This window comes from Hyla sarda, chromosome 6 (assembly GCF_029499605.1).
Source record: "Hyla sarda isolate aHylSar1 chromosome 6, aHylSar1.hap1, whole genome shotgun sequence".
Taxonomy (NCBI): Eukaryota; Metazoa; Chordata; class Amphibia; order Anura; family Hylidae; genus Hyla; species Hyla sarda.
Window position 1 is genome coordinate 55913997 of NC_079194.1, and position 15389 is coordinate 55929385.

Below are 15389 nucleotides of genomic sequence, written 5' to 3' on the forward strand. Positions count from 1 at the left end.
CTTTTCCCACCTCCTTGGTTGTCAAGGTGTTTTATTTATTCCTTTGCTGGAAATTACCCCGCAATGAGTTTTCACTTACTCATAACTCTGACAGAGATGAGGCCTCTCCCATTATCTGTCTCATTCACCGCTACAGGGCTTTATTCGCAGACACGTCTGGGGCTCATTACTTTGCCGTGCAGCCTCATTCATCATTCAAAGAACCTGCATGCTCTTTCTGTATACACCAGGAATTCCCCCCACGAAAAGGCTTGCGAATTGCGCCAAAGTTTACTAAACAGCGATTATAATTGTCAAACGTTCTGGATTATTTCTGCTACCTTCACCTGTGCACGCAGCATAATGTTGCATCACACTTCCATTCTCTCCATTTCTGCACCATTAAACAAAGTGATAAACCAAAGCACCGTCTCCATTAGAGATGAGCGAACTTACAGTAAATTCGATTCGTCACGAACTTCTCGGCTCGGCAGTTGATGACTTATCCTGCATAAATGAGTTCAGCTTTCAGGTGCTCCGGTGGGCTGGAAAAGGTGGATACAGTCCTAGGAAAGAGTCTCCTAGGACTGTATCCACCTTTTCCAGCCCACCGGAGCACCGGAAAGCTGAACTCATTTATGCAGGAAAAGTCATCAACTGCCGAGTCGAGAAGTTCGTGACGAATCGAATTTACTGTAAATTCGCTCATCTCTAGTCTCCATACGTCTTCAGTGACAACTATGCCTTCTTTCTGGAATGCTTTGTTGCAGAGTGAAAGCGAAAAGGCAATAACTGGAAAACGTGCGGTAAAATCTCAAAGAACCTTCTTGTCCATAGGTTCTTCATCAACCCAACATTACAGATCGGTTTCCTTCAACAGGCAGAATAGAGCAGAAGAAGGGTTAATATCAGGGGCGTAGCTATAGAGGTAGGAGAGCACCGGGACCCTGGTGCCTAAGGGGGCCCCAAAACACATCTGCCCTATAAGAGACCAGTATTTTAAATTGGTACATGGGGCCCTGTTGCAGATTTTTCATTGGGGCCCAGAAGCTACAAACTCTGGTGAAAGGGGTTATCCAGGAAAAAAATTTTTTTTTTATACATATATCAACTGGCTCCCGAAAGTTAAAAAGATTTGTAAATTACTTCTATTAAACAATCTTAATCCTTTCGGTACTTATGAGCTGCTGAAGTTGAGTTGTTCTTTTCTGTCTAAGTGCTCTCTGATGACACCTGTCTCGGGTTTAGAAGCAAATCCCCATAGCAAACCTCTTCTACTCTGTGCAGTTCCCGAGACAAGCAGAGATGTCAGCAGGGAGAACTGTTGCCAGACAGAGAACAACAACTCAACTTCAGCAGCTGATAATTATTGAAAGGATTAAGATTTTGTAATGTTTGTAATGTTTAACTTTCTGGAGCCAGTTGATATGTAAAAAAATTTAAGTTTTTTTCCTGGAATACCCCTTTAATATTTCTAGTGAAAGAGATGAAATAGACCATCTGCAACCATAAGGACCTACTAAAGATCAATTGTAGGCTACCTTAGTTTCTTAAAGGGGACCCGTCTTTAAACTGTAGACCTCCAGATGTGGCAAAAGTACAACTTTTAGCATTTTTACTATTTTATTTTTTCTATCAAGGCTACATCTATCATATTGATTGGTGAGAGAGTATCTCATACTAGAAGAAGGGTAAATATTTTTAGTGAACCATGAGTACCTACCTATGATCAATTTAAAGGGGTACTCCAGATGAAGAAAAAAAAAATAAATGAAATCAACTGGAGCCAGAAAGTTAAACAGATTTGTAAATTACTTCTATTTAAAATTCTTAATCCTTCCAGTACTCATCAGCTGCTGTATAATACAGAAGAAGTTCTTTTCTTATTGAATTTCTTTTGTCTGATCACAAGTGCTCTCTGCTGACACCTCTGTCCGTGTCAGGAACTGTCCAGAGCAGGAACAATTTCCCATAGCAAACCTATCCTGCTCTGGACATTTCCTGACATTGACAGAGGTGTCAGCAGAGAGCGCTGTGGTCAGACAGAAAATTAATTAAAAAAGAAAAGAACTTCCTCTGTATTATACAGCAGCTGATGAGTACTGGAAGGATTAAGATTTTTTTTTAATAGAAGACATTTACAAGTCTGTTTAACTTTCTGGCACCAGTGGATTAAAGAAAAAAAAAAAAAAAAAAAGTTTTCCCCGGAGTACCCCTTTAACTAACTCAGTTTCTAAAAGGGGACCTGTCCAGTCTGAAGGTATTGTTATAGAGCAGGAGGAGCTGAGCAAATTGATATATAGATTGATTTATTCGTGTAAATCATATGCTTATTCTTGGCTATGTAATCAAGTGGGTGGTCCTACTCTGTAAGTGACAGCTCTCTATATGTGCTCTTATACACAGATAGCTGTCAATCACTGAGGTGGCCTGCCCACTTGACTACTTAGCCCAGAATGAGCAGAGGCTTACACAAATAAATGACAAGTGATTCTAGAACTTTTCCCATGAATCTATATATCAATCTTCTCAACTCCTCCTGATCTATCCAATGATGCCTACAGCTTGGACTGCATTTTCAAAGTGACAGGTTACATTTTAAGTCTGTATCCAAAACCTTCCTCTGCTTCATAGAATGTGATTCAATTGTGGTGTCGATGAGAGTAATATTCACATTAACCTTTTCGTGACGCCAGGGCACAGTTAGCCTATACACTGTCCGAGGCTGAGCCAGCTTCTCCAGTGCCAGACACGGGGCAATAAAAACTCTGACACAAGGTTACAGATAACTGACTTTACTGAGGCAGGATAGATAGTTAAATCTGTTACAGCTCAGATTGTTACAAAGGGGGGTGTAGGGTAAACCTTGGAAGCCTATTTCCTTGCTGGGACTTGTAGTAGTTTGGATTGTGCTGTATATGACTGACTTGCTGTAAGGCAACCCACGCTTACTTTAGTGCTACAGAATCACTGACTGAAATGACTGACTTGGATGACTGACTTGAATCCCCAGGACTAGGGTGCTTACCTCTAGGCTTTGACATTCACCTGAGCGCAGGGGATATTCTTTAGAAGATGGGTGGTTGCAGGATTGGACTTGTGGCCTCCTCAGAACACCTCACACTCTCTTCAGACTTCCTCCAGGCTGTATCTCAGCTACTCCGAACTCTGAACTCTTACCACCCTATAGATGGGGCAAATTTGGAGGATTCCCATTGGGCAGAGAGGTCACATGGTTCACCTCATGCACACTCCCCTAACAATAGGTTTTAACAGGCTTAAAACAACAGGTACACAGAAAATTCTAATACATAAACTATAGCATAACATCATTGGATATAGAGTCCTGAGTAGTGTGGGCCCAAGTCGGACTATATTCTGTACTGGATCATATGTAGACTCACAGGCACACATAGGTGATATCCTGGAATGGGTCTGTTCACACTGCATGTATTGCCTTCTTGTTAGACACAAGCCATGATGTATACGTGGAGGCCCGGACAGGTGTCACAAAGGGCATCCGTCATTCATTGGGTCCAGTTATAAAACAAATAAAGTATCCTTTTTTTTTTTTTTTCCATTGGATACCGTTAGATGGAATAGTGTAGTCTACTATTTGTAGTGGAATACTGACAGCCCCAAAAGGACTCGACTTTGGCTCGACCTAATAACAGACCCCTATGGACACATTTAGGTGTACTTCAGCACCTTTCTCTGTGTATGCGCTAAACATATAGCAATAAAGTATAATGAATGGGGCCTGAGCAGTGGCCGTAGATCCTGGGGTGGAAATGGGACTGTAGTGGGGCAAAGACTGTAGTGGGGCAAAGGTAGTTCTTGTTTAGATGTTTACTTCAGGGCCCAGGTTCAAAGTGAGTGTTGAGTATAAACAGCAGTTGACTAAAGTTAGTTAGGCCCACCAGAAGGAATTTAAGGGTTCCTGTCATCACTTTCATGCTGCCTGAGCATAAGTCATCTGGATCCTTTGGTACCAGTCTTTTTTTTTTTTTTTTTTTTTGAAAGCCGAGGTACGTGCTCTCAAATCACCCAAGTGCAAGTAAAAAGTGCAAGTGTTCACACAAAAAAAAACGTGCACGAGGATGCGGTCTATCGCAAGCCCTTCTCCGAAAGGAGAGAGGCCCCCCAAAAAAAGCAAACCCTTCGCCTCCGGGCCAAAAGGCACCTGCGAGTTTCCAGGTACGATGTCCCCTTTCGCCGAAGCTACTCAGGGACCAAAAGTGTTCCCGGCAAACAACTAGGCGTTAACCAGGTTGTCACCAAGGAACCAGTAAAACAGGTTTGGCATCCTGCCGTAACAGGATGCCACGGGGTATAGCAGGGAGGTGAGGAACCTTATGGCCACACACACCTCCCCTAGATCGGCAGGAGGGACACCCAGAAGGGCTACCGCACTCTACCAAATCCTAGTGAACAAACAAACACAAAAAGTGGACACAGTGACAAAAAAATAAAATAAGTGGATGTGCGCAGTGTGTAATACTGCCCGGACATCCGACCGGATCCATAAAAATTCCCCGATCCTAGCCGGAAGGCCGGGATACTAAGGGTGAGTGCCCAGAAGAGTGAGAAAAAAAGTGCGTGCTATGTGCTTTCATTCAAGTGGGGTTGCCAATCCCAAGTGAATTCCGGCACCCTGGGGTCACCACTCCCAGGGCACTTGTGCACCTCCGCCTTCACTCTACCCGGACCTTAAGGCCAGATCCAGCAGGGAACAGGTCTCATCGGGGATGACTGCTGTGCTACACAGCCATCCCTGGTACACCCGTACTACTGTGTGGTTCCCCATCCTGCCTTGGTGGTCTTCCACACCGCCAACTAACAGGAAAGGTACTACACTTGATCTTAGCCAAAAGGCCTTTGGTACCAGTCTTACCTTGACTGTATACACCAGTGGTCTTTTCTCCGTGCCCCACCAGCCATGATTGATAGATCTCTCCCTGTTTTAGAGATATATCAGTCAAGTCATAGGGAGAGATCTATCAAACATGATATCTGGTAAATGGCAAGCTCCAAATGAGGTTGCCTTCTGCGAGACCTTTAAGGCCCTATATTAGGGGATACAATAATGAGGATCTTCTGGTACCCCCATAGACCAGTCCTACCTTGACTTTTTACACTGGTGTTCACTAAACAGGTCCAACGTTTTAAGATCTCTAGTATACACCATACAAATCTCCCAGTATATCAGTCTAACATATTTATAGACTTTCATTGCCTAGACTTATGGCGCAGGTGTGTTCTTTTGTCATACTGTATGTGTGGATAACATACTTTTTTTGGATTTGCCTAAAGTGCCATTGACTACATAAAAATTCACAATGGGGGAGATTTATCAAAACCTGTGCAGAGGAAGAGTGGTGCAGTTGCCCATAGCAACCAATCAGATTGCTTCTTTCATTTTCCACAGGCCTCTTTAGAGGCCTGTGGAAAATGAAAGAAGAAATCTGATTGGTTGCTATGGGCAACTGCACCACTCTTCCTCTGCACAGGTTTTGATAAATCTCCCCCAATATATTTATTGTACAACAGGAGTCAATGGTAGACACATACATATGCATAGGATCACAGCTGCATACCTCTAAGTCAGTGTTTCCTAAGCGTGGTCCTTGAGTTCCCCAACAGGTCATGTTTTCGGGATTTCCTTAGTCTTTGACAAGTGATATAATTCTAGTCAGAGCATCAGGCATCACCACAAATATATCACCTATGAAAGACTAAGGAAATCCTGAAAACGTGACCTGTTGAGGACTTGAGGACTTGTGAAACCCTCCTCTAGGTCATAAACTTTCAACCAGCCCAAATGAGCATCAATACCAAACGTGGTGTAAGCCTAATTTATAATTAAACAGGTATTCCGGGATTTTTGGTTCTTTAAATGTAAGACAGGGGCAGCAAAGTTAGTCTAGTTAGTAATATAAAAATATACTCTGCTTGTCTGTTTTTGGTGGCGGGTATCAAATTTCTTTGTCTTTCTTATACCCGAAAGTTCTATTTCTGCAGCCTACAAAATAAGTGTTGTCTTGGACCTTTCCCAGCTTGCTGTGCAGCCAGAGACATTACATCACAAGTAAGGTGCTGAAAGGAGGCTTGGCTGCTTCATCTGTTGTGTGTGATGCCAGCCCCCCGATGACATTACCGGTGCAAATGTGCGTGCATTCATCATCATGTAGATCCACAGCTTGTGATCAAAGGGAGCGTGACTGTTCGGCAATGGGTGGGGTGACCAAGAGGGAAATAAGTCTCCTCCCACCTTGAAACAAACGATCTTGGGGATTGTAGTCTAAGGGAGGGTACAAAAACAAGCCAGCAGCATCATAGGGGACACAGGACACAACCATTTACCACCAACACAAGCACAGATTCTTGGTAAACATGTCCATTACTGTATGATGTTTAATAACTAAAGTCACCTTATATTGAATAACCCCTTTAACCATCAACACCAGCTAGGGGCAAACGCTAGCTAGACACTACGGGGGAGATTTATCAAAACCTGTCCAGAGGAAAAGTTGCTGAGTTGCCCATACTAACCAATCAGATCGCTTCTTTCATTTTTCAATGAATCTCCCCCATGTTACGCCGAGCTCCTCCCCGCTCCTCCCCGGAGCGCTCGCAGCGTTTACCTGCTCGCAGTGCCCCGGTCAGACCCGCTTACCAGGAGCGCTGCGATAGTGTCTCTAGCGGGGATGTGACCCGCGATGCGCGACGCGCCCGCTCACGGTTTGCATCCCAGCCTGCTTACCCGTTTGTCCAGTCCCGGCGCGTGCGGCCCCGCTCCCTAGGGCGCGCGCGCGACGGCTCTCTGCGATTTAAAGGGCCAGTGCGCCGCTGATTGGCGTCTGGCCTAAATTAGTAACTTCACCTGTGCACTGGTCTATATTACCTCACTTCCCCTTCCCTGTATTGCCGGATCTTGTTGCCATTGTGCCAGTGAAAGCGTTCCTTGTATGTCCCAAGCCAGTGTTCCAGACCTCCTGCCGTTGCCCCTGACTACGATCCTTGCTGCCTGCCCTGACCTTCTGCTACGTCCGACCTTGCTCTTGCCTAATCCGTTGTACCGCGCCTATCTCAGCCGTCAGTCGGGGTTGAGTCGCTATCGGGTGGAACGACCTGGGGGTTACCTGCCGCAGCAAGTCCATCCCGCTTTGCGGCGGGCTCTGGTGAATACCAGTAACCCCTTAGACTCCGTTCCCCTGGTACGGCCCACGTCATCACCCCATTGACACAGAGGATCCACCACCAGTGTCCTCACAGTACCCGGATCCTGACACCCCATATGATCTTAGTTAGTTTGTGCCCTTAGATCCACAGTCAGGTCACGATTTGCAATTCCAAAATACCGAAATTGGTCTTTATTTAAGTACGTAAAGAGGAATTTAATATAGATAAACATAAATGTATCTGTGTGATGGGACCTGACATATAGCAATTTTTTTAGTATAAGGCACAGAATGTAAGACTCCTTCCCTACATACCCATCTTCCGTTCTGTTTGCATTTTGACATACGCTAAGCATGAAACCTTTCGCAGTTTTTTACGTGCTCCCCCCCCTCGCAGTATTACTGCATATTTCAAGCTGCTTCAGCTGTTGACCGCTCGATGCCTGTCAAAAATTTTCTTCCTTCTGTTCCTTTTTTTCTTGAAATTTTGAAGCTGAAAAGAACTCAACACCCTGCTGCCTTTAGACTAACGTTGCTACAGCAACAAAACTTGTCTCTCTAAATTAGGACATTTTCTCCCAGCCTCATTTTTCTGTATTCTCCAGAACCCCCTCATCTCTCTATTTTTCTCTTCACTCACCAAAGACTTTAGAGAAACATCTGATCTTTGCGGTGTTGTGTCCAGCGTACAGTGTCTCCCATTGCGTGGTTGATATATTTGATACATGAAATTATATAGACAGAAAAAAAGGGAAATGCATCCTCAGATTTCCAGCATCAATTATAAAATATGTATATGTAATTTTCTCTGATTCTGTACAAATAGTGTTTTGTTCCAATCAAAATATCTCCTTGGAATGATGATTTTCAACATGTTGACTAAGGGTCTATTCACACGGCATAATTTCTGCTTGTGGAATTCTGCCTCAAATTAAAGCCCATAGACTTTTAATGGGATTCCGCACTCCCATTCACACTTCTGAATTTCCGCTTGCGGAATTCCGCTAGCGGAATTCCGCAAGTGGAGATTCAGAAGTGTGAATGGGAGTGCGGAATCCCATAGAAGTCTATGGGCTTTAATTTGAGGCAGAATTCCGCAAGTGGAGATTCAGAAGTGTGAATGGGAGTGCGGAATCCCATAGAAGTCTATGGGCTTTAATTTGAGGCAGAATTCCGCAAGTGGCGATTCAGAAGTGTGAATGGGAGTGCGGAATCCCATAGAAGTCTATGGGCTTTAATTTGAGGCAGAATTCCGCAAGTGGCGATTCAGAAGTGTGAATGGGAGTGCGGAATCCAATAGAAGTCTATGGGCTTTAATTTGAGGCAGAATTCCGCAAGTGGAGATTCAGAAGTGTGAATGGGAGTGTGGAATCCCATAGAAGTCTATGGGCTTTAATTTGAGGTGGAATTCCACAAGTGGAGATTCAGAAGTGTGAATGGGAGTGCGGAATCCCATAGAAGTCTATGGGCTTTAATTTGAGGCAGAATTCCGCAAGTGGAGATTCAGAAGTGTGAATGGGAGTGCGGAATCCCATAGAAGTCTATGAGCTTTAATTTGAGGTGGAATTCCGCAAGTGGAGATTCAGAAGTGTGAATGGGAGTGCGGAATCCCATAGAAGTCTTTGGGCTTTAATTTGAGGCGGAATTCTGCAAGTGGAAATTCTGCTGTCCGAAACCCTAAGACTGTGTAAAATCAAATCTGCTCTGGAGAAAGAGCAGAAGAGATCCCAACAGGAGCAATCTTTAACTAGTCACCAGGCAGGTGGACCATACAGGAACATAAAGCAGGAAGATCATAGAAGAACATAACCAGGCAGGAAGATCATTCAAGAAAATAACTAAGAAGAAAATCATACCAGAATGTAGTCAAGCAAGAAGATAATACAACAAAGTAACCATGGGGGAGGATCCTACAAGAAAGTAACCAGGAAGGAGAATCATATAAGAAAGTAACCATGCAGAAGGAATATACAACAAAATAACCAGGTGTGGTAGAGGGTGTGATGCAGGGCAGATGGAATTACCCTAGGGGCAGATGGCATTAACCCCTTGTATTCGTGACGCCAGGGCATGGTTTATCCTCAATACTACCCAAAGGTATACCGCTGGATCCTGGGTTAGGCACGGGGGCAATAATGACTCAGACGCCCAGTTACGGACAATGGTAGCTTTACTGAGTGACAGATGGAACAGTCTATACAGTTCAGTCAGGTCCACTGAGGTGACCAGTGACTTAAGAGATCTTAAGGGTTTGCTGGGACTTGCAGTAGATTTGGACAATTTTAGTGCAGGCCACTCTGACTTGACAATAGATGACTGTGACTGACTTGACTTGACTTGAGACTGACTACTTAGCTGTGACTGTAGCTTACTTGTAGACTTGAAGGCTTGTGGCTGCAGGACGGACTTGAGGCTCCTATGGACTCCAGACACACTCTAGGACTTGACTGCACTGGACCTCAGCGAAGACTTAACTGGAAATCAGGAGCATAAGAGATAGAACTAGCTCCACCCAGGGCTTATATTGGGGAGACTAGGAGGGGTCCCATAGGTCCCCCTTAGGTCACATGGTCACTGATACCTCACGGGGTTACACTCACATGACAACTCACATGACAACTAGTGATCACATGTTAACATTTCTTAAAGCAATAACACTCATATATACTTTTTACAGTATAACACATGGCAGAAAATATATATACATAAAGGGACAGGTGTCGGGGGCCCAGGGGACACTGCAAAGAGGCTGCCTGACAGGGCAGCAAGGGTACAGGGGTATAACTCCTGTACTGGGCCACCACACAGGCAAGAACATCATATAAGAAAGTAATCAGGAAACCGGATCATACAAGAAAGTAACCAGAAAAGAGGATCATACACCAAAGTAACCAAAAAAAGAAGATCATAGAAGAAAGTAGCCAGGCATGAAGAGCAAATGTGACATTAAAGGGGTACTCTGCCCTTAGACATCTTATCCCCTATCGAAAGGATAGGGGATAAGATGTCTGATCGCGGGGGTCCCGCTGCTGTGAACCCCCGCAATCTCTCCTGCAGCACCCCATGGGATCTGCTGCACGGAGTGAACTTCACTCCGTGCCTGATGACGGGCGATACAGGGGCTGGAGTATCCTGATGTCACAGCCCGCCCCCTCGTGACATCATGCTCCGCCCCCTCAATACAAGTCTATGGGAGTGGGCGTGATGGCCATCACGCCCCCTCCCATAGACTTGCATTGAGGGGGCTTGAACGTGACATCACGATACTCTGTCCCCTGTATCGACCGTCATCATGCATGGAGCGCCGTTCGCTCCATGCAGCAGATGACACGGGGTGCTGAAGAAGAACTCACGGAGGTTCCCAGCGGCGGGACCCCCGCGATCAGACATCTTATCCCCTATCCTTTGGATAGGGGATAAGATGTCTAGGGGGGGAGTACCCCTTTAAGCAGAGAGGAAGATCATATAATGCTGGAAACAGACATGCGTTATTAAGGCAAATATAGTATTTAATATAGTGGACATTCTAATATTAGTGTTATCTATTATGTATTCTTTTTACATTACAGTGATTTCCAGCTTCAGTAACTATTAAACACATAAAAGGTAACAAAGATATAAAAAGGTCCCATTCAAATTATAAAAAGCTCACACTTAAAGGGGTACTTCGGCGCTAAGACATCTTATCCCCTATCCAAACAGCTGTCATGCACCCTCCCATAGACTTGCACTGAGGGGGCGGAGAGTGACGTCACACGGGGGCGGAGCCATGACATCACAAAGCTCCGTCCCTCACGATCGGCAGTAATCAGACCTGGAGCGAACACACACCGGGGACTGATTCTAACGGGGTGCTGCGTGCAAGATCATGGGGGTCCCCAGCGGCGGGACCCCCGTGATCAGGCATCTGTCTTAGCGCCTGAGTACCCCTTTAAAGTAGCTGTACTGTCTTCTTGCAAATCGGAGTCCCAGATGGCCCACAGGATGGGTCAAGCACCATTTAAATGGATTACTCTGGTAGCAAGGTTCTGATGCATTTTCTTAGGGAGTGTGTGGAGAAAAAACAAAACAAAGGCACCTACCTTCCCCACTCCCATGTCACCACTGGTATTGCGCAGCTCTGGTCCCTGCTGTGCGGGGTGGGTCATGATGTCACAGGCTCACTCAGCCAATCAGTGGCTTAGGTGAGACACCACTGTGGCTGCTGATTGGCTCAGCAGGCCTGTGACATCATATACCCAAACCTGGAAGCACTGCTGGAGTAAAGAAGGTAAATGTGTGTGTGTGTTTTTTTTTTTTAACTATCCACTTCCTGAGCAAATACATAAAAGCCTTGCTACCCCGATAACCCCTTTTAGTGTGGATTGTTGAAACACAATGGATAACATTTGTTCCGTGATTTTAAAATTAAAGTAAAGAAAAATAGACAGTGTGGTTGCCAAGTGTACTGAAATGTAAATGGGGCCATCGCAGTCTGTATACTCATGAATACAAAGAAATCACTCAATGCCAAAGACAATAAAAGAAAGAATACTTCATTCCATGAACAACCCAGAATGTCATCAATATATTACAGCACAAACCATCCAAAATAGACAATATCATTATCCAATATATACTAGTTATAGGTAAGAGCAGAGTTTGAAACCCAAAGGAAAACACAGGAAATGTGAGCATTGGATTCCCTTAGGATAAATGTCATGGCAGCTGGATGGCTGCCATCTTAGTACACCTATTACACCCTGCCACGGTAATATGTAGCTGTAATAGGAGCCATAAGAAAAAGATTTAGAGGATTGTGGGAACGCACAAGTAGAAGAAAGGCACACTGATCCAGGTGCAGGCAAACAGGACTTCTTAATCCAAAGACTGCATCGGTCTCAGCAGGGAGGCGGCTTATGGATCGGGGGATTTCAGACGTGAGGCCAAATGTCAGGCCAGACATCAGGCCACGGACCGTATCATGCCACTAGGTGCTTCGTCAGGCCGCTTCAGCGGCCTGACGAAGCACCTAGTGGCGTGATACGGTCTGTGGCCTGACGTCTGAACTCCCCCCGGATCCATCTGCCGCCTCCTTGTTGAGATCGATGCAGTCTTTAGATTAAGAAGTCCTCTTTGCCTGCACCTGGACCGGTGAGCGCTCCGTGCCTTTTTTCTACTTGTGTGTTTCCACATTGTATGCTCTTTTTTTCTTACGCATGCAGCGCCGCCGCCGATGCTACTGCCGTTACATCTGTGTCCATGATATAGGGTTTAAATGGGCACTGTCACCAACTTATTTTTGATATGTTGTAGTACTTATGTACTACAACATATCCCTTATATAGTTTCATAATTTTTTATTATTATGGTGTATCTTACATTTGAAAACCGGGGTCTCCCTCCTAGTGGCTGGCTGCAGCCTGGCGTGACGTCACGCCTGAATTCAGACCGATGACGGCAGGGCAATCGGTCCTAATTCATTCAGGCTGCACTCGCTCTCTGCCTGTCAATGAGACATTGGCTGCTTAGATTCGCGCGCAGCCCATCCCCGCCCCCCGGCATGGAAAGTGGAGACAGCGCGTGAACACTAATTATCAGTGCCGCGCTAAAGCTCCACTACAACTTTACAGGATCTCAGCAGGTGTATATATGTTATTTCTAGGCAGGCTACTCCTATACTCCTCCTCCCTGGGTAGCACATGCACACTGCTAAACCGGGAGGAGGAGACCCCGGAGCAGCCTGCGATTCGCTGATCATCTATGCGCGTTCCCGACAGGAGCGCAGCAAAGATGAAGTGAGGGCGGAAGTCGGCGCCCAGCAGGCTTCAGTGACGTCGCGCCTGCAGGGGAAGCCGGCTTCCGGGAGAGGACAGCGCTGCAAGAAATAAGATGAAAATGACGACTTGGTAAGTTGAGAAAAAGTTTTTTTTAAAGGCCGGGAGGGGGTTAGGGATAGATTGACAATAGGCAGAGACAGAAGAAAACAAAAACAGATGTGGGAGCTACTCTTTAATTCCTATATCTGGATTTACACTACGGTGGTGCCGACTTCTTTTGTCTTCGAGAGAGATTTAGAGGATTATTTTCAAATTAGATTGCGGACAATATTGGCCAGTGAAGAATTGATTATGTTAATGTTTTTTTTTTTTTTTTTTTGAAAGGCCACTTTGTGGAAAACATTTTTTATTTACTTCCATGAATTACCATCATGAACAGCAATCCTGCCCCTTTGTTTACTGGGTGTCTTCTTTTACCCGATGAGACATCTGTTCAGCTCCTTATTGCTCTCCGGTGTGATTTGCCGATTCACACAGTGACTGTATAGCCCAGAAGTCACTTTTTCTTTGCAACCCTATGAGCCTCACATTAAAGGGGTATTCCAGGAAAAAACTTTTTTATATATATATATCAACTGCTTCCAGAAAGTTAAACAGATTTGTAAATTACTTCTATTTAGAAAAAAATCTTAATCCTTTCAGTACTTATGAGCTTCTGAAGTTAAGGTTGTTCTTTTCTGTCTAAGTGCTCTCTGATGACACGTGTCTCGGGAAACGCCCAGTTTAGAAGCAAATTCCCATAGCAAACCTCTTCTAAACTGGGCGTTTCCCGAGACACGTGTCATCAGAGATTACTTAGACAGAAAAGAACAACCTTAACTTCAGAAGCTCATAAGTACTGAAAGGATTAAGATTTTTTAATAGAAGCAATTTACAAATCTGTTTAACTTTCTGGAGCCAGTTGATATATAAAAAAAAGTTTTTCCCTGGATAACCCCTTTAAATCCTAAGCCTCAATTTTCCTTTTAATCACATTTAATGTGCCTATTTTTTGAATAGAGAAAGTAACTTTTGTCTCACATAGGAATCACTGTCTCTCTTGAATGTGTGTTGGCAGCAAGACACTGAGGTGGGGACTCTTCCCCATATTTTCTGGTTTAGTCCTCTTATTGAACTCTCTTGGAGTATAGTGCAATCCTGGCTAAAGAGTCGACCTTACAATTATCGCTGTACTTTTAGATCCGGTGTTTTATTGTTACAACATCTCCGAGCTGTGATGACATCTTATTTGGCCATGATTATTTTGGACCCTGGTCCTGGTGTCTCTGTGTCGTTGCTAAACCACATTCCCTTCCCTTTTCTCACCCTGTCGTGTCCATCTTCCCCTTTTTTCTCTTCTTGTATTTTCTTCTTTTGCTACCATAGATGTTGTACTTTTTGTTTTGTTGTTTCAGGTGGTTTTGCATAGACATGTAGCCATTTATTTTCTCTTTTCTATTTGCATATCCCAAATGTGGATCGCCTGTGTTGCTAGATCATTGTGACTCCAGACATCTGAGACTGTCTAGGTTTTTCTTTTAAAGGGGTACTCTCGTGGAAAACTTTTTTTTTTTTTTTTCTAATCAACTGGCGCCCTATAGGACGCACCGGCGTATAAGACGCACCCAATTTATAGGTGCAAAATCTAAAAAAATTAAGATTTTGAACCCAATAGTGGTCTTCAACCTGCGGACCTCCAGATGTTGCAAAACTACAACTCCCAGCATGCCCGGACAGCCGTTGGCTGTCCGGGCATGCTGGGAGTTGTAGTTTTGCAACATCTGGAGGTCCGCAGATTGAAGACCACTGCATAGGAGGTAATACTCATGGATGTCGCTTCATCGCTGTCGCCGTCGCTCCGGAACGTCTCTGCTGCCGGCCGGGTATCCTTGCTCTCCGTCGCCGCCATCACGTCGTTACGCACGCCGACGCACGTACGCGACGACGTGATGACGAGGAAGGAGAGCGCCGGCCATACAGGGGATCCCTGAATGGAGAAGACACCGAGGAGGCAGGTAAGGTCCCCCCCGGTGTCCTGTAAGCACTAACCCGGCTATTCAGTCGGGCTGTTCGGGACCTTGGCGGTGAAATCGCGGCGGTCCTGAACAGCCCGACTGAACAGCCGGGTTAGTGTCACTTTCCCTTCAGATGCGGCGGTCAGCTTCGATCGCCGCGTCTGAATGGTTAATACAGGGCATCACCGCGATCGGTGATGTCCTGTATTAGCCGCGGGTCCCGGCCGTTGATGGCCGCAGGGACCGCCGCGATAGGGGTGTATTCGCCGTATAAGACGCACCGACTTTTCCCCCCCAGTTTTGGGGAAAAAAAAGTGCGTCTTATACGGCGAAAAATACGGTAATTACAAATTAGCCTTGAACGTTTCCCACATGTCTATACAGCGGGTGAAAAAAGTTTTGTACATGTTACAATT

General features: G+C 45.1%; 1 protein-coding gene across 4 annotated transcripts in view; it reads left to right on the forward strand.

Annotated features, from left to right (window-relative positions):
• The window catches only part of GRIN2B (glutamate ionotropic receptor NMDA type subunit 2B), a 544413-nt gene that overhangs the window by 285903 nt on the left and 243121 nt on the right, over window positions 1-15389 (forward strand). The window lies entirely within an intron of this gene.